Genomic DNA, 21,519 nt, shown 5'->3' with positions numbered 1-21,519 from the left:
GCTCATGCCTGACCTCAGGTGAGCCGCCCACCTCAGCCTCCCAAAGTGCTGGGATGACACGCTTGTTAAGTGGTACTCTAATTAATCAGTAACTTAAACCTCAAAAGAGATTCATTATGTACACAAAATTAATCTTGTGTAATCAAGTGTATAAGTAAAATTAATTGAAGAAATCAAAAAACGCACGGTGGCTGACACCTGTAATCTCAGTGCTTTCGGAAGTCTAGGTGGGAGGATCCCTTGACCTAAGGAGGCTGAGACCAGTCAAGCAACACGGTGGGACCCATCTCTGTAAAACAATTAGCCAGGGATGGTGGTGCGTGCCTGTAGTCCGAGCTACTTGAGAGGCTGAGGCAAAAGTATCGCTTGAGCCTAGGACTTGGAGTCTGCAGTGAGCTATGATCACACCACTGACTCCAGCCAGAGCAACAGAGGGAGACAATGAGAACACGTGGACACAGGAAGGGGAACATCACACTCTGGGGACTGTTGTGGGGTGGGGGGAGGGGGCAGGGACAGCATTAGGAGATACACCTAATGCTAAATGACGAGTTAATGGGTGCAGCACACCAACATGGCACATGGATACATATGTAACAAACCTGCACGTTGTGCACATGTACCCCAAAACTCAAAGTATAATAATAAATAAATAATAAATCACAAAACACTTGTAATTCCAAATCCAGATATATAAACCACAGGAATACTTAGATAAACACACGCTATACACACATATAGTATATATATGATAAAATATATTTGTATGTTCAACTTGGGAAAGGTTGATGATTTTAGAAACAAACTAATAATTCTATTGCCTTGTGCTCTAATGATTTTCAATATGAAGATGTATTTGGGATCAAATACATGAGGCTCCACATACAAGACATCTTTCTTTCCCCTCTTCTCAGCATCATGTTTTGGCTGATTATTGGACTACAACTGGGAGATCTAGAACTAAATTCCTGCTTAGTGTTTACTTGTTCAGAGCATAGGCTTTGAAATCGTCCTGTTTTGCCTCAGTCTCCACAGTGGTACCTACTAACCTCATGACTAGGGGATCGTGTAGCATTTCTCTAAGCCTTGTTTTCTTAGCTGTGAAGTGGTAAATTTTGGAAGTGCTTTGTTCATAGGATTTCTGTGAAAACTGAATTGGGTAAAGAATGTAAGGCATTTATCACAGTAAAATAACCTGGATTACAGTAACTTTTCCAGGAGTGTTTATTAGTACTTAAACTGTCATTGTCATCAAAATTCTGTTTTTACATATGAACTTAGAAATGTCATTGTAACCTTCTCAACTCATTTGGTCATTTAAAATGGAGAGGTTGAGTTAGGTGTTTCTTAAATTTCTCTTTAGCTCTGATACTATGAGTCTGACGTTAAGTAATGCAAAGTTGGTAATTAAATCTTCCCCTTTCGTGATGTAGGAGAAAGGCATAAAAAATTTCTGGGTGACTGGATTCCCTTGCAAGTTTATTAGAATTGTAATTACGTAGCATTTTGAATAAAGCATTCATTCTGGAAATCATTAAGTTTATTTTTCTTAACTCCGTTATTTTGTCAACTGTGGAAAAATTGGGATTTAGGAGTAACCTCTGATTTAAAATTCCACCTACTAACCATTTAAATTGTAGTCTTGTAATTTCCTAACTTTGGTCTTGAAGGTGTTTCTCATTCTTATGCGTTATTATACTGTATTATATATTTATGCAACATAAAATTTATAGTTTTAACTATTGCACATGTTTACATATGAAAGGTATAATTTTGAACTTATCATTATTAAATTTGCTAGTTTTTCTTCACTATTCATTTTGGACACTTATCCATATTAGTACATGCAACTCAAGTTTATTCTTTTGAGCTACTGTATATCATTCAAATGTATGAATAAATAACCTCGCTTTGGTGGACACTTAAGTATTTTCATGTATCAGTATGAAAAGCAGTTTCAAAATGAACATTCAAATATACATTGTCATATATGTGTATAATATTTGTATATATGAAGGTTCCTGTGGGTCATATATCTGAAATCAAAATTACAAGTGTTTTGTACCTTCTATAATGAATTTTACTCTCAATTTTAAGTAAACAAGATTAGTTTTTGCACATGATGCATCTCTTTATTCAGTTAAAATTACTGACATAATTAGAATACTACTTAAAACTTGAGAATATTTTCAAGGGTATTTATGCAAAACTTACATAAATGTGTTGAAAAGTCCTTTTGTATATATGTAGAGATTATATGGTATGTTAAATTCATCAATTTGCCTAAATATCAAGTTATACTTAAGTAGTGTCCATACACCATGCTTTTGCTTGACTGAACTCCAATATGTATATCGGGAGTACTTTTTAACATTCATAGGTTAAGTGGCCTGTTTTGGAAAATGATATTAAAAATGGAATTCAGATGAATGCTTAAAGATTAAAAATGAATGAGCTTTCGTATTAATCATCAATATGACAACCCTAAAGGGAAGCATGATTTTCAAATGTACCTCCTTGTAGGCAGGATAATTCAGAAATGCACAGTGCATATTAGATATGGGATTTGAGTCATAGTGTATTTCTCTAAGAATGTAATTTATTGTACTTTCACATCCACCCCACTGAATATGCAGAGTTTAAGATGCAATGGCCAGAAGACACGAGCGTGTCACTAGAAGGATGTGGACGTGGGCTCCGGGGCTGTTGATGATGACGGTGGTGTTTTGGGGTCATCTGGGGAATGGACAAGGCCAAGGTAAGTGCAAGGATTTTCTAATTCTTTGCGAGTTGGATGCGAATTTCACTTTGTGATGAAATTATGTTTAGTCTTTGGTTTGATGTTTAAGCAATTTGTTACAATCTTCCGTCAGGTTTTTGTTACAGGGTATTGTAATATCTCTGCAGTTAAATTGAAATAGAATTAGGTGTGAGTAAATGCATCAAAATTGAAGCCATCTTTCTGAAATTGGCTTTTCTCTGTTGTAATTGATGATATGTATATATATGTGAGGTATTACGAGGCCATATATATGCGAGTGTGTGTGTTTTGGGTGGGTGGGTGTGCCTGTGAGTTTGTGTATGTGGTATTTTACAGGAACATGTAGCATATAAAGTTGTTGTGATGTTGAAGAAAAGTTTTTGGAAGTTTGTCTCTTTAGGGTTTTTATGTTTTTGGATGTTTGTCTCTTTAGGGTTTTTATGTTTTACATTTTAAAATTTCAAGAACCTATTCTTAAAGGATGTGATGTTCTTTAGAAATTAAATGAAAAATGTGACGTTTCTCGTTCTTCTGCCAAGTGTATTTAGGGGAAATTAATGAGAGAGTGGAGTTGCAATGTTGTGGCATCCTGAAATGTCAGTTGGAGAGTAGAAAAGGGCCATAGATTTTGGAATAAGGCTTTCAATACTGATTTCATCAATAGCTGTATGGAGTGGTTTGTGCCAAATCTAGTATCTGTGAATGTATTTTGTGATAAGTATTGTATTATTTTTGGAGGTGTGTTGCCTGCTCAGATACAAATTGCAATTCTGTATTTTATGTGATAAAACATCCTGACACCCCTGAAATTTTCTTTTCCTTTCGGGGCAAGTGTATTCAGCATTGATTTTCTGCATTTTCAAGGCTTGAAATGAAATCTGTGAGCAGGAATTTTACAGAGTTATTTCAAGGGATAGGTATATTTCTCCAGATAAAATTGAAAGTGTGCAGTGTTATTATATAATTGTGATGAAGTTGAGCTTTGCTAGTTTGGAGTATCTAATAAAGTTTAACACTTCTTAAAAGATCCTTCAAAAAGATCAGTTTTCTTGCCATATGTAATATTGTTCAATGAAGATTTGAAATGAAATAGATATTTTTTCAAAACCACAAATGCATCTGTGCCTTTGTATATGAACAGTTGTATATACATGTAAGCAGATAATACATTTTGTTAATTAAGATCAGCTTTGATTTTAATTTTTCTTTCCTGTCATTCAGAATTTGTATTTGCATCTAATAGAATTCTCATTTTTCTTTTTTGTGATAAAACTAATGTAAAATATATTCAATACACATAGTAGTTTTTTTCACCAAAGGTCTAAAACAAGAATATGTAGACAGTAGCTACGTTGGATTTCTGTGGCTATAAGAGTTGTCTATTTCTCTGGTGATGTGTAGAATTACTAAAATGCAGCATGACAACTGTTTCTCTGTAATAGTGATCCAACATGACATGTAGTATTACACAGGGTTGCTAATACCTTCCTCTGACCATCATTTCCAGTAATTGTGGCTTGTTTTAGATGAGGAATAGGTTATTAGATATTTAAAATATTTGAGAAAAATAGGTATCTTCTCTCTTATTTACCCAAACCCTTTTATTTACTCAATATTGATGGCTCAAGTATTCTATCTTTCACTAGGGACCATCATTTATTAAAAAATGGCCTGAAATCAATTCCAAGTCTAGCTGTAGTGAAGCTTCTAGTGGGAAATGCAAGTTAAGTAATTTGTTTTCTTTCTAAAAGGATAAATTAAAATAGACAATGATTCAAAGAACAAAACAACTTAATAGAAAACATAATGGAATGCTTTGATATTATGATTCAGGGAATTTTGCTTCCTTAGTGGTAGCTAGATTGAGTGAAGGAGATTGCTTAGGTATAATGAGCAAATCTTATAATTGCAAGTATAACCCAAGCTGCCTATCATCATCTAGCTCAATAAGCCTCATTAAATATTAAATATTACCTTTTAACTTTTATGCAATTAAGCAGAATTTAAAAATAAAAGTTTTAAAAATTAAAGTTTTTATTAGTAAGTATCTTTTAAAATACAAATCTCACAGCTCCTTATTGTCAAGAAAAGAACACATGAAAATTTATAAATAAGGTTTTCTCTCTATTAAGTTTACAGACTTGCATTAAATATTGGTTATTGGGACCCACCATGTCCAAGATTATGATTAAGTATCAATGAAGTATGACTCTTGCAGCAAATATGCAAGCAAATGTTTTAAGATTATTTTCACATTATTTCACATAATTTCTTAAGCATAATAGGATAAGTAAATTATACTTTCTACACAAGCTCTTCACATTTATGAATAGACCATGTTCTAAATTTTTCAATCATTGGGGAATCCCAATGTCATATTTATGAATGGACCATGTTCTAAATGTTTCAGTCATTGGGGAATCCTAAAGCCATATTTATGAATGGACCATGTTCTAAATGTTTCAGTCATTGGGGAATCCCAGTGTCATATTTATGAATGGACCATGTTCAAAATGTTTCAGTCATTGGGGAATCCCAGTGTCGTATTTATGAGTGGACCATGTTCTAAATGTTTCAGTCATTGGGGAATCCCAGTGTCGTATTTTGAGTGGACCATGTTCTAAATGTTTCAGTCATTGGGGAATCCCAGTGTCGTATTTGTGAATGGACCATGTTCTAAATGTTTCAGTCATTGGGGAATCTTCCTAGAGAAACCGTGTGAGAAATTGTAGCTAAGCTCAAAAACGGAAGACAAAAATCGATTTAACGAGGAATGTAGATTAATGTCATAGTATTATCGCGACTGTGTGCAACCACTACTTATAAACAATGATATAAGAAATGCAATCTGAAATCTGAATTCTAAATAGGAATGTAGTGCCATTATCCCTCTGGGACCCTTAGGGTCAAAATAAGAGAAAAGGGATGAATGGTGGGTTGGAAGTAAGTCAGTGATCCTTGTCAAATTTTTGTATCTGTCAAGAAAAGCATCTGCTTGAGGACATCCATTTTCCTACTTCTGAGTTACAGAATGATAGGTACTTATCCTGAATGTGACGTTCCCTGACGTGGACTCTGTCTTTGCTGCTTAGGTGGTGTGTGCATGAGAAAGTGCTTAACATCTGAAAACGGAGACAATCCTTAGAGAAAGATATATATGAATTTTAAAAGGAAATATACCTACGATGGAAATAAAACAAATAGCATAAATATCTAGCTGTATTTGGTCTTTTTGGTAACTATTACAATATATACATTTTCAAACAACTAAGTTCAGCACTGACTTTGGGAGAATCTAGATAAAACTGAACTGACATATAATAAGCATTGGTGTAATTAATAGCACAGCGGGCAGAACCATGGGGGTATTTCCTGAGGAAGAGGGACTATAGAGAGGCAAAAGAAAACCCAGCTCATTCTGGGGAGTGCCAGGAGCAGTTATTATATTCAGAACTGAGAACTTATTTCTAACTCACCAACCCATAGTTCTGGCTGAAGTGCAGTGGTGCAGTCATAGCTCATTCTCAGCCCCAAACTCCTGGGTTCATATGGTCCTCTCATCTCAGCCTCCTGGTAGCTATGACCACAGGTGTGCACTACTTTGTCCAGCCAGTTTATTTTATATTTTATTTTCATTTCATTTGTAAAGACTGGGTCTTGCTATGTTGCCCAGGCAGGTCAAAAACTCCTATCCTCAAGCAGTCCTCTAACCTAGGCCTCCCAAAGTACTGAGATTACAGGCATGAGCCATTGCATCTGGCTCAAAAATATTTCTGTCCTAATGGCTTTAACAAAGAAGTGCCGTTTTGGGGATATATACAATGGTGTGCTGCTTGGGAGTGACAAAAAAATAATTATAAGAAGAATGGAACGAATATGTCAGTATGTTTTCAAAAGCAAGTTAGCCCAAGTTTTTAAACAAGCATAATTTTAGGGTTTTTGTAACTAACTTAGGGTTTAAATGTAGCAAAAATTTTAAACATTATCATGAATACACAGAAAATTTTAATCAATTTGGTTTCCATGATGAATTTACATGCTTAAATTCCTAATTTCAATTTGCTGCTAGATATGAGAAAGTTTGAGATTTTGAAGAAGCAAGTGGTTCTTACAAATGTAGCAAACTTAAATTTTGAGGACAATTTAATTTAACTTCCATTTTTATGACCAGATTTTGGGTCAGCTGTTAAGCATTCAAAAAATAAAATCTGATAATATCTGGCAATTCCAATTTTCAGTTTTATTGATCTTCACCATGAAATAATATATAAGGTAAGGGGCAAAATTTTGGAAAAGCAGATCACTTTGTTGTCCTATTTAGCAGGTTCTCAAATTATGCCATCCTGGAATCATTACAAGTAATTATAGGAAGACAATATCTTGTGTTTTGTATTTCATTGTTACCCATCCAGTTGTTCTCTAGAGATATCAGAGAAAACCCACTCAAGAAGGGAAGGTTAGATAAACAGCCCTCTCTCTCTCTCTCTCTGTCTTTGCCTCCATTTGGTTCCTTATGTTCATTTCTCAGTGCATTTCAGTTACTTTTATTGTTCCCTTCATTTTCTCTTTCATTCCAGAAGTTTAAGTGACTGCATAATTCTTTTGACAGCTGAAGGTAGTATCCGACTTTGAATGAAAGGTTTACAGCTACAGCTTTTCAATTAGAAAATCTCAGATCATGTGATCTATGAGTTTTAATATCTTAGGATCTCGACCAGTAAGGAATAATCACTTTGAAAAACCTTGATGCTACCTAGAGTTTGTGTTTTGTGAGGTTGCTTGGTAAATTATTTTCATTTGATAATTGAATATTGCTTCAAGAGAGGTGAGCTCAGACACTTGGCAATGAATATTGAATGTGTATTCCAAGAGACATGACCTTAAAATATCATCAAGCTAAGTAGTAGTGAAATTGAACTCTGCTGTATAATAGAAGTCAGTGTTTCTTACATCTTTGTGATATATAAATATTTTTACATTGTGGTAGATAATAATTTGTATGGGAACATTTAATTGAATTTAATTTATCCTATGGCAGAATTATGTTGCATAGGTCATTTTAGTTTTTGATTTAAGCATCTTAAAATTATAAATGCAAATATTCAACACGTAAAACCCACATGAATACACACTCCCAAACATTTGAAATCCTAACAGTCATTTCCAACAGCTTTTTCCTACAAAAGAAGTCAGCTCTTCTTAGAGATGACATGCATTCCCATAGCTTGAGAGGTGCACACTATAAGGTAAACAGAGAAAGGATTACAGCAGTTTAAGAATACCAGCGGATTTACTTTATAGACAATAGACTTTTGAATTACTTGTCTTCAAAATTTGGTTTCTTGAGAAAATTATCTGTGTAGATTAATCATGCATTTCAGATACTTTCCAGACATCTGAATGTTGTTTTCTTAAAAGTAGCCAGCACGCCTTTTTATGCAGTCTGCATGGGAGATAGTAAGAGATGTGTATGCTGTATATCTACTAGTAGAGATTGGTTTTTGAGTGCTTCCTTAAAAAATTATTTTTTCTGAAGAAAGGGATTTATTTTTTATAATTTAGATTAGATGATTTTAAATGTTTTTAGGTTTTAACCTCTCTGATCATCAGGGTCATTGCCATGGAAAAAATGCAAGTTATAGCATATTTCATTTTTATAAGGAAAGAAGTTGATAATTTAGACTTTTTTCATTTACTAAATTGAATCAATATTTGGATGGCATTAATTCACAATAGCAACAAAAAAATCTTACTATTCAACAAAATAAAGTATGATTTCCTTCACATTTAACTTAATTTGTTCTTTAAAACATCTCCTAACGAAGGTTTTCTCATCCTCTGAAGCTGAATTTATTTAGGAAAAAATATTTTAAACACCATCCCAAGTGATATAACTATTTTTATTGAGCTTTGATGTTCTATTTGAACATATTTGAAGACTGTACAAGCACTCAATTTAGAATTAAGATTTTATTTGGAGATTTTGGTTGTATTTGAAATCTGTTGTGGAATTAAACATGAAGAATATGTCAATTTACTAGATGTCATTGTCTATGACACATTTTAGTCTTATCTTTCTGCCTATATGTAAAGAGGAATAGAAATAATTGGTACAAATGGGAAAAAAGAAGTAAAGTGGTAGGATCAGATGGGAGAAATATATAAGCTAAGATACTCTTTTTTTGTTTGTTTGTTTTTTGTTTTTGTGAGACAGAGTCTTGCTCTGTTGCCCAGGCTGGAGTGCAGTGACACAATCTTGGCTCACTGCGGCCTCCACCTCCCAGGCTCAATGGTTCTCCTGCCTCAGCCTCCTGCGTAGCTGGGATTACAGGTACGCATCACCACACCCGGCTAATTTTTGGATTTTTAGTAGAGACTAGGTTTGACCATGTTGGCTAGGCTAGTCTCAAACTCCTGACTTCAGTTGATCCGCCCAATTCAGCCTCCCAAAATGCTGGGATTTCAAGTGTGAGCCACCAGGGCCAGCCTAAGCTAAGATATTCTAGAAGCTAATAATAGTAAAATATAATGTAAATTGTTTAAAATTAATCTGTATGAAATTTTTTCTAGGACTTTCCTGCCAGAAAAGTAGGAATAGAATGGCAAAAGGAACGAGGTTCCTTCTACAAGTAGGCACACATCCTATTTCACTTTATCCTGTGATCAGTCTCATAACCATCTCCTGGTGTGAAGTGCTAAAACTGTGCTTTAAGAATAACTTAAGTCCTTTATGTACAAACTAAAGTATGAGAGCCTGAACCTTGGAAACCAAGAGATTCCAAAAAGCCTTATGTGTGAGACTGGGTGCCACAGATCTTGGCAGAAATTACTGCTTATTCTTAATTCTTATCGTTCCTTTCTAGCACTTCAATTTATAATGCCAATATCTACCTCAGCCTAAAGATAAGCTCTAGAATCACTTGTGTTACTTATTACATTTCTTTTAAAAAACTCATGAATTACACATGAATTTCAAAGTAGCCAACTGAGATTCCAAGGACTTAATAAAGAAAAAACGTGGCACCTTTCCATTATAAAGGCTGTACGCAGTCTTCATAGTGTTTGTCTTTAAGGGACAACATGCCTCATCCATCAGCAACTTTTCTTCCTTAAATCATCATATCTTGCCTAAAAAGGTTTTCTGAAAACTAAGATTTGCAGATTGTTATATCACATCTTAATCTACGTATCAACTTTAGCATTATCAAAGCATGAACTGTTCTGGGTTTTCATAGTTAATTATGTTTGTGGTAATAACTGGGATGCAATTGTTTTTCTTCTGATGATTTTGTACTTGCTTTTCTTATGGTAACTTCTGATGCTTGTTTGTAAGATCTTCCTCTCTTTTCTCCATCTGGTTATCTTCTTACCTTCTGTCCTTTAACTCAGATGTCACCCACACTGTGTGTCTTTCTGGATTGCTTCTTATTTAACTGTTGCTTCTCATAGTTTACATACCTCCTCCTGTACCACACTATCAATATTTCTCAAGCTGCACTATATGCTGGGTTGTGTCTTTATTTATTTATAAGTTCCTTGATAATTCGGACTATATATTAGTATATTCAAAAAATACTTATGAAGTGTTTACTTTGGGTCAGGAATTATTGAGTGAAGGAAATTGACCAAAACTCTGCCATCATGAAGCTCGCATTCTAACTTAGGGAGACAGATAACAGACAATGAGCCACATAAATATGCAAAGTATCGTAAGTTAGATGGTGAAAAGTAATCCTGGATGGGGATCAGATAATTTTGATAGGATAATTTTTAACTGGGTAGTCAAGAAAGGCCGCACAGAGAAGATGGCAATTGGAAGAACAAGGTGGTGAGAACTGCTGAGTCTGGAGCAAACACACAATTTGGAGTAGTAGAAGATTCCAGAAGTAACAGAATAGAGGCGAAGAAGTGGGAATTGTGTGGAGTCTTTTACTTGCTGTTGTAATGACCTTGGCTATGCTTTGAAGTGAGGTGGAAAGTTGGCAGGGACCTTAGTTTTCTTTTTAATAATTCACTATGAATTTTGAACGGTCACTATTATAGACTCAATAATTTTGCTTTATTACTCTTGCAATTGACTACAAAAGAGCGTATTGAAGAAATGTTAAATTCTAATTTAAACTGATTGAAATAGGTTTTTATCTTTTTATGTTTCTCATCACTGAATATCTCATTTTTAATTAGTTTGAAAGCATTCTAAGATAGTGAGCCAATGCAATTTAGCATAATGCATAACTTATTATTCATCAGATTTAGGTATTTAACCGAGGATGCTAATTAGGAAAGTAACTTGTTCTGTTGGATGATTTTGATAAAGCTACTTTCAAATGATTATCACATCCATTGATGTCATATTAAGTTGTGTTTCTGGAAACCAAATTTAGGCAGTGGTAATGAGTTAATATCTCTAAGTGGATACCTTTTATCTCTACAGTCAAGGATACTTGAAAGTGGAAAAACATACTGGCTTCAAGTCTTGGGAACTAGGACTTACCGGAAATGTGTGTGTTTTTTTTGTTTCCTGGTGGAATTGTCTTCTCGGAAAGATGGTGTTTCCTTTTCAATAGGAAAAAATTGATCCTATGCTGCTTTACTTTAATGCTTTGCTTTTGTCAAAATAGTGTTTTCTTAGGAAAATTAACCTATCATAATATAATGAAAAGAGAAATGCTGAAGACACAAAATGATGTCCATGTTAATATTGAGTAGGAAGCATCAAGGGACATGAGAAGAGGGAAGCGAAGAGAGGGAGAAGAGAAATTTATAGTGTAACAACAATTAGTAAAAAGGATTAGCATATACATGTAGTCAATAAGTCAATAAATGGCTGTTTATAGAAAGCCTACCAGGCACTAGGGGATATAGCAGTGAAGAAGGCAAAGACACAATTGGCTATACTGTAGTGAGGAGGGAAAGAGGAGGAAGACATACAAATACCTAAAAAAAGCAATGGTGTGAAGGGCTATAAAGTACACTACTACGAAGAAGATTACATGTGATAACATGGCTGAGTAAAGCTGTCAAGGAGGAAGGCACTGATCTGGCTGTAGGTATTTCAGAGCATTTTTCTCTCTGAGGAGGTAATATTTCATTTGAGAGTTGAGTGAAGACAAAGAGGAAGGTACTTTGAAGATCTGGGGTGCTCTGAGCAGAAAGAAGGGCAGATATAAAGATTCTGTAATTTAAAAAGAGAGCTTGATAGTTTCTTACAAAGAAAAGAAGGCCGGTTTGGCTGGAATGTCCATGAAGGAAGAGCATGGAGAGAGATTACATGAGTGTTCTCAGGGACCAAATCTAGATCTTATATCAAAATGTGAATATAAATTAACTACATTGAAAAGTGTATGATGGATGTGTGATACGATGAGGTTAGCTCTTAGGAGGGTGTACTATTGTGGAAGGGTACACTAGTGAAGGAAGGGGGTTCATTTAGCTGACTATTGCACCTGTCCAGTTGAAGGATGATGGTAGTTGGGATTATGAGTGTAGCAATAAAGTTGGAGAAAATCAGTTGAGATTGGAAGTTGATTTGAAGATGATTGAATTTACTGAGCAAGAATTATATCAAGGTATTTGGATTTAGGGACATGGGGGATTATGGTCACTTTTAGTGATATGGCAAAGTCTTGATGACATGAGGCAGTTTGCAAGTGACAGAGGTGTGGGTAGGTGCGTATGTGTGATTGATTTTACATTTTTTAATCTTAAATTAAGACGCTAGTTAGAATCCAAGTGGAGACATCAAGTAGGCACTGACAAGTTGACTTGGCTAGAGATGTGAGTTAGATCATCGTAGCCTATAGAGCATGCCTAAAGTCATGAATCTAGGTGAGGGGTTGGAAAACTATTATAGCCCATGAGCCAGATCTGGTCTGCCACCTATTTTTGTATGGCTCATGAGTTATAAGTACGTGTGGCATTTATAAGTCTAAAATGTAAAATACAGGGAAATTTTTCAGCAGGGAAAGTTCCATAAATTTGCCTCTTGGCAACACAAAGCCTGCAATATTTACTATCTGGCTCTTTGTCAAAAATGTTACTGACTCCTGATCTGGATGAAACCCTGTGAGGAGAGAGTGTTGACAGAAGAGAGAGAAGCATCACAGTGGAAATTAAAATTATGTCAACTGAAGTGTGTAGGGTAGATAATTTAAGCCTGAGTATAACAGTAAGAGATTAAAATAACAGTAAATTCATTATCAGCGTGATCAATGAAACCTTTGGGGGCAAAGAGGAACTATCTTCGTCACACCTTTCACTCACTCATAGAAAGATCTTAGGCAGGAAATATAACTTGTTTGAAGATCTGAGATAAGGCTAATGTAGTTTGGACAAAGAAAGCCAATGGGAGGATGACATTACATCTGGCCAAAGATTTAGGGAAGAGCCAAATACTTCAGGCTTTTTAAAGTGATCTTTAGATAAAGAGGAGGTCATCAAGGCATTCCGAATTTGGAGGATCAAATCACATCTGATGGAAAAAATCTGGCTGTATGTGCATCTAGGATGTAAGGAAGCCAACATGGATGTGAAGTTAAAATTGTCCATTGCAAATAATAAAATGAAGGCCCCAGGTAGCCTTGGCAAGGGCAGATTTGGTATAAAATCCTTATTGGAATGGGCTTAAGCAGTAACGGGAATACGGATCTAGCTGTTGTGTTTAGTGGAATTTTATCAGTCTTTTTGTTGTGTATGATATATAGATGGTCAAAATAAGGAACTTCTACATTTTCGGTTTTTGTTTTATTTTAATTGAGATTTGGATTAAAAATAAGAAACTTTTATTTTGAAACTTGGAGACTGTGTTTAAAAAGTATAGAGTAGGGCTAGAAAAAAACCTAAAACTCTCCTGATGAGGAGAGTGCTAATCGTGACTCTAATAATAATAAAATACTTTTCTGATAATTTTTTGTGTGTTTCATTATTTATATATGTATGGGAAGTTGTACCCTAGCCACATGCCAATTCACCTGGTGAACTTGCTCTTCAACGTGGCACAAATATTTCCTTCTATCTTTAGCCTTCCGGGGTTTCTCACATGGACTATTGGCTCTTCCTACATGAACCTGCTGGTAGTACCCTGTAGGAGACATGCTACTCCATGACAACAGGCACCACGCTGTAGGGGAATTACCATACCTGTCAATCACTATCTCTAGAATGTGGCCTTTCATGAGCCCTGAGATTTCATACTGTTTCTCTGAGCTGTAACAATATTTATATTGAAAAAATAAACATGTTCTTCTATCTTTAATATTTTATATCTTATAATTTGAATATCCCATTTTCATTATACTACTTAGCTGCTAAGTTATGTTATAAAAACAAGTTTTAATTATCTGCAAACACCTTCAAATCTAATCCTTACCGGTGAAGACTGATGTCTGGTTAACATCTGTTAGGACATTTATTTCCATACAGTATTTATAGCGCCTTTTTGTTATTGATTGGTATGATAAATGTGTAACTCTTACACAAAGACAAAATTTTTAGATTTTTGTATTTAAAATACTGGTTATCAAAAGAAAAACCCAGATGTTATTTGTTTATGTTTCTGCTTGAGGTACTGAATCTATTTCAAGTCATATTTCTCAGTATTGATATACTTAATTTTGCTGAAATAATAACACACTAACTTTAGCTACTTTTTTTCTCAGTGTATCTCCTTGTCGCTCACCATTTCCGCCTCATTTCACTTCTCATCTTTATTTCTTTTTCTTTGGTCTTCTTTTACTTTAGGGATTCTTTCAATTTAGAAGTGTTCTTGTTTTCTGTTAATTACTATTCTTCTTGGATGTACACAGTTATCCTTTTCCATTTCATTTGTGAATTCATCTCAGAGGCATTTTGTATGTGCCTTTTACTCATAGCTTCTCAGAAGTCCCTTTCGAGGTTACCGATTTAACATGTCATGTACTATAAGGTTTGCATGGCATGGTGGCAGCTGACTTTGGTCTTTACAAGGATTGAAATGTTCACTCAACATGGATTGGTAGAATTTATTTTTTCCTTAAACATTTCATCGCCTTGTAAACAAACAAAAGCAAACCCAAGACTCAAAACTGACATTACTATTGGTGCCCCTGGAAATAGCTACCTTCTCACTAAAGTAGATTTTGTCATCCAACTTTATGTGTTGTTGAACACACATGGTGCTGTATGAGCACTCACTCACTAGTCTAGAAAACATTGCTGTGACCAGTTACCAGAAAAATAAATTCAGATTGCTCTTCACCTTCCACAGATGACCCTTCTGAAAGCCATTTGAATTCATTATAAATTATAGTTATATTAGTGTGACTTTAATTCACTTGTAATCTGAACTTTATGTGCAATGCATTTTTTCCCGTGTTTAATCATTTTTGAATGCTAAATCATTTGCAAACAAATGGCTTGTCCTTGAGAAAGAATTTAAGGCTGAAAGTACATTAAGTGCCATCTGGGTATCTGTGTCAATGGTTTTGTCACTACAAATGTGTGTGTGTGTGCATATCACCTACTTTATCACATTTATTTGATAAAATTGATATGCAATCTCTAAATCATTGTGTCTCCAACTTGTGTTATGCCACAAATACAAATTTTTGTCCTAAAGTTGATGGTACCCTTTGTAAAACTAGAAGTTCTCATTTGTGCAAAGGAAGGAAAAATAAAACAAGAAACAAATTCAATAAAAAAATTAAAGGTCAGATTTCTTTTATAGCTGCTGAATTCCTTTCTTTCCTTTCCATCATCCTCACATTCCCAAATCTCAACAAAGTTAAGAAATTAAAACACACATCATGAGATCATATGTTCACCTTGTTCAGGAACTGAAGGATTACATATACAAGACTATACCTTAATAAGTAGAGGGAGAAATATGAAGATATGAATAGAATATGAAAATTTATTATAATGCAGTTGTATTCTAAAGTGTTTCCTAGGCAGGCTAAGAGTATGTTGCCAGGAAATTTTAAGAGACCCACTCCATTATATAGAAGAGGATGTGTGTAGATCTCTTAATTCTGAAATGTTTAGAACTGAGTACAACAGGTCTTTGAATAACGACGTTTCATTCAATGTCATTTCATTATGATGTTGATGAGAAAAAACAAATTGATTCCAATTGGGGTTCACTGTCTGTGTAGAGCTTATGTATTCTCCCCATGTCTGCATTGATATTCTCTGGATGCTCCAGTTTCCTCTCACTTCCCAAGGCTGTGCATGTGAGGTTGATTGACGTGTCTATGTGGTCCCAGTCTGAGTAACTGTGGGTATGTGTGAGTGCACCTGCAATGCGACGGCACCCTGTCCAGGGCTGGTTCCCACATTGCGTCCTGAGCTGACAGGATAGGCTGCGGTCAACTGCAACCCTAAACTGAAATAAGTAGGTAAATAATGATTTTACTAGCTTTTATTAATCTTAAACGTATGAATAGCTGAAATTTATTTCAGCATTTAATATTAGAAGTGTTTTGATCTTTATTTACAAGTTTGTTGACGTTTTAGTTACCAAAAGCCATAGAAGCTGAACTCTTTTGATGTCAACCTATGGTAAAATGGGTTTCGCTGACTGTATTTTTGTACCAATTAACCATCCCCAATTTATCCCTCCCTATGCGTGTATCAAAACATCACGTGACCATAAATATATATACCTATGACCAGTTTTCAAGCACCTGTCAATGATGTTAAGTGAAGACTTATTGTAGTCCTTTTTTGGCATAACGAAAATGTGTGTGTTTTGTTCAAGATTGGAAAAGTTCTTTGTGTAAAGAACTAGACAGTAAATATTATAGGCTTTGCTGGCCATATGTAGTCTCTGTCTCTCCTTCATCTACTCATTCTTCTTCTCCCCTTCCTTCTCCTTCTTTAAACACTTCCAAAATGCCAAAACAATTTTTAGCTCTCAGCCATATGAAGCAAGCCATTGATTAAATTTGGCTTGTAGGCCCATAAGGTGTGAATTCCTTTACATCATCAGAATGCCGCATATATATGAAATGTTATCTATGAGAAATTAATGGGGCTCCCAGCAGAGAGAAATTAGCCTAAGTTAAGTTTGGGCTTTGGAATTCAGGGGAATGCCATGCACAAAAATGCTCTGCTTTTAAAACTAGTTACTAACAGTCCATTTCTGATATCAGAAATACATGAAAACTACCAATTGAACGGACATTATTCACTACTTTAGTGCTGCTACTCCTGTGTGGTGGAAAAAGAATCCAGAAAGTTTTCCTTTCCATTTGAACATTCATGCAATAAAAATTTCCAAATCTTTTTTTGAACAAATTTTTATCTTATAGCTCTCTTGTGTACTTTATAAGTACGTTTTGCTGCTTATTCTCAGTAACTGTATTGAAACAATCTGTTTTCCTTTATCAATCAAAATAAAATAAGAAATTTAGCTTAATACTAATATTAAGCTGAAGTGCAAGATATATGAAAAAGAGAGAAAAGAAGCAGGATAAACTGACCTTTTGATAACTGCAGAGGACAGCAGATCAAAGACTGGACTTTAACGTCTGACATTTTCAGAATCTATCACAGTAAGTCCACTGGGTCCAGAAATAGGTTTTAATCCTAGATTGAAATGACAATGCTGTCATGACATTGAGTTTGATGGAAAAAGTGAAGTTAAAGTTTTTCTCAATATTTTTTTAAAATCAATGATTGATTTAACTATAAAATGGACTGATTCTGAAGAACTCATTCTGACGTTGGAGGTGAAAATGCTTTTACTCTAATCATTAAAATCAATTTCTCTAGATATCTGACTTTATTCTGCTTTATAACATAAAGAATGAAACTATATTTATTAATGAAGTGTAATCTAGCAAAGTGGCATAAGCATAATTATGAGTCACTTACTAAAGTTGTGTGTTTTTTTCCATTGCATGAAAACCCTGCCTTGTTTTAATTTTTATTGACTCTTTAAAAGCAATTTTAGGTTTGTAGAAAGAAGTGAATAAGCATTCACACGTCATCCTCAGCCTCTACCCCAATTTCCCCGATTTTTAACATCTTGCAATAGTGTGGTACATTTGTTATAGTTGATGAGTCAATATTGGTACATTACTATTGACTAAAGTATGTAGTTTGTATTAGAGTTTACTCCTTGTCTTATGAATTCTATAGGTTTTGTCAAATGTGTAATGACAAATAATCCTCATTACAGTGTCATACAGAATAATGGATTCACTCTCCTAAAATTCTTCCTTGCTCCATCCGTTCATCGTTTCCTCTACTAATTTATGTAGAAGATAAATTAGTAGATTGAGTTGATGGTTATAGCAGTTTAAAGCACAGATAGAAAACTAGATTGACCTGCCTACCCAGACTGTGCTTCTCACTCTCACTGTGCCCTTTCTTAACCTTTGGAAATGCTTTTATTCATATATAAAATAGGCTATAACTTCATATAGTTGTATTACAAAAAGTTAATGCACAGAAAAAGACTTGTGCTAGGTATATGGTTTCTTCTCAGTTAAATGGAAGCCATTGCGTGTGTTTGTCAATAGAATTCGTCATACTTTATCTCACATATCTTTACGTCATTGTTGGCACATGACATGTTTAGACTGCACAAATCTCCTCCAAATCCCTAATAGCCACTGATCTCTTTACTGTCTCCATAGTTTTGCTTTCTCCAGAAGGTCATGTAGTTGAATCATACGGTATGTAGACTTTTCAGACTGGCTTCTTTCACTTGGCAATATGCATTTAAAGGTTCCTGTGTGTCTTCTGTAGCTTGACAGAATACTATTCCATTGCCTGGATATACCACAGTTTATTTTTCCATTCACTTCCTGAAGGACATTTCGATTTTAGTGATCATGAATAAGGCTCCTGTAACATTCATGGGAAGAAGGCTTTTGTGTGCATGTAAGTTTTCAAATCCTTTAAGTAAATACCGGGAATGTAATTGCTGGGTTGTGTGGTAGGAGTATGTTTAGTTTTATAAGAAACTGCCAAACTGACTGCCAAAGTAGCTGTACTATTCTGCATTCTCACAAGCAATGAATAAAAGTTCCTGTTTCTCCTCACATTTGCCAGCTTTTGGTATCATCAGACTTTTGGATATTGGTCATTTTAATAGTCATGTAATAATATCTCACGGTTGCTGTGACTTGCAGTTCCCTAATGATACATGACTAGTAACTTCAAAATCCCCATTTGACAGCTGTATTTAGACCTTTGGACTATTTTTTCAATGAGTTGTTTTCTTTCTTATTTTCGAGTTCTCTGTATACTTTAAATACCAGTAATGTATCTGATATGTTTTGAAAATGTTTTGAATATGTTTTGAAAAAATTTTCTCCCAACCTGTGGCTTTTGTTTTCATTCTAAGCACAGTTTTAATAACAAAAGTCTTTAATTTTAATGATGCTCAATTTCTCAATTTTTTCTTTGTCTAACCCAATAAATCAGAAAGCTTTTTATCATTTCACATGACTTAATATTCAGGCAAGGTCTATATAGGCCCCTTTCAAACAGTCATAAAGTTTAGAAGCTCTGACCTCACAAACAATAACAACGACAACATAGAAACAAAAATGACAGCTTTTGATGTTGTCTCAGTAATTTCTCAATTCAAGAACAGATTACTGAGCTTTATAAGCAATACGTATAGATATCAATTTCACAGTAAAATACCTTATGATATTTATCAAATCACCTTAGTTTTGGTCACTTATTACTATTAGACTAAAATGTAATTTGTCAGACATGAGAAATCCTTTGGAGTATTTTTTAGAGAACCAAGTATTTGTTTTAGCCTTTTCAGTTCTTCTCTTGCTGTTTCTCCAGTATAGTCATTCCAATTGTCTCTATAGATGTATTAATACCAGGTACATAGTAAACACAATTATCTCCCACGTGTACCCCAACCCCCTTCCCTGTTCATGCAGTGAACATAAAGGAAGCAGGTCAAAAGGAAGCAGGTCATGTACCCTGTGATGTGCTGGGTTGTAAGGAAAGGTACACAATTAATGTACCATGTCTGAGTTTTCTTCTTCTCTGTATTTGTTCCATTTAATGCATGTATGTTTTTTATTCCTTAGGCCTCTCCAGTCCTAACACACTCAGGGATACTTGATACAGCTATAAGGCTGTGTCTTTATCAGGTACCTTTGGGTTACCCCCGGCCAGGGGTGGGAAATAGAGGAAGTGAATGTCTGTATCCTCATTAAGTATCACACAGAGCAGAAACATAAAGAAGCCTGTGCCATGAATGGGTCTCTTCTTTCTCCAAAAACCACCTACCCCTTCAACTCCCACTGCTTAAAGCAAAATCTTGTATTAGTCTCCCCATTTTCTCCTCAAACTTGCTTTAGCAAAGCAGTTCCTAAACCTCTGTTAATGTATGTCCCCACCCCTAACTCAACACACAGTCTCATGTCACATCACAGAAAAGAAGTTCAAAACAAAACAAAACAAAGCCACAGTCTTATAAGAAAAATAGGTAAGTTTTACAAAAGTTGTGTACTGTATCTCTGCTTTGAATTTTGTCATTGGCCAAGGATAGTAAAACTCTTGGAAAACTATAAAACAGGAACTTATGTAATATGTTTTACCCAAGATTTTTCAAACATTTTTGGAAGGATACTTATTAACATCTTGCAGAGGTAATGTTACATGAAAAACTTAGCATAAGACCAATCAGGTATTCTATGCAATAATGCAGATATATGAAAAAATAATATAATGAAATAAATGACTTTTCAAAAGGTATTGATCCTAGATCCACATTCTTTTTTTGGTTCAGGTGAGGCAATTAGAATGTGAAAAAAAGAAGCATAGAACAACTGTCTAATGAGAGGGACGAATGCTCCTGGGTGGAAAGTTATTAGAAGATAAATTAGTAGATTGACCCTTTTGCTGTCTACGCAGGTTTTTTTTTTTTTTGCTAGTACCAATAGAAACAAATTCATTTTATGGTTTGTGTCACTGGAAATGTATAACTTAGTGGTAGCTGTATAGCAAACTTTGAATATGTAATAATAAGAGATTAGATGTAGGTTTAATATCATTATTTAATTTATTTGCTTGAATACCAGTGAGGAATTTCCACTTAAGCTCTCGTTTTCCAGATGAGTGTTTAATTGAATTCCAGAATTCATTTTGAAATAGAACTTTGTGTAGAATATGAATTTCTTTGCAAGAAGAATCATTTGTACACTTGGGTTTGAGAGCAGTTTAATGTCAATATAACTTCTTTCCAGGCTTTCATTTCCTACTTTTTGATATGGGAATAATCTCATGGCGTGATTGTGAAAGTCTTAAAAGATAATGTTTGGGGGGAGGGGAAGGGATAGCAATAGGAGATATACCTAATGTTAAATGATGAGTTAATGGGTGCAGCACACCTACATGGCACATGTATACATCTGTAACAAACCTCCACGTTGTGCACATGTACCCTAAAACATAAAGTGTAATAAAAAAAGATAATGTTTGCAAAGATACTCTGTGCACTCAAAGCGTGCTCTATGAACTTCATTGCCGTTCACATTTTGGGTTTATGAGGCTTCCATTTGCTGGCAATTGAAATGTGACTCTGAGTTAGATGCCGTGGTGTGGGAGATGATGTTTATTGGAGTTTAAAGCACAGATAGACAACTAGATTGTCCTGCCCACCCAGACTGTGCTTCTCACTCTCACCGTGCCCTTTCTTAACCTTTGGAAACACCTTTATTTATATATAAAATAGTTTCATATACTATTTTATACTATATACTTCATATAGTTGTATTATGAAAAGTTAATGCACAGAA

The sequence above is a fragment of the Symphalangus syndactylus genome, chromosome 21 (genome assembly GCF_028878055.3).
Source record: "Symphalangus syndactylus isolate Jambi chromosome 21, NHGRI_mSymSyn1-v2.1_pri, whole genome shotgun sequence".
NCBI classification, from domain to species: Eukaryota; Metazoa; Chordata; class Mammalia; order Primates; family Hylobatidae; genus Symphalangus; species Symphalangus syndactylus.
This window is presented reverse-complemented; position numbering follows the sequence as displayed.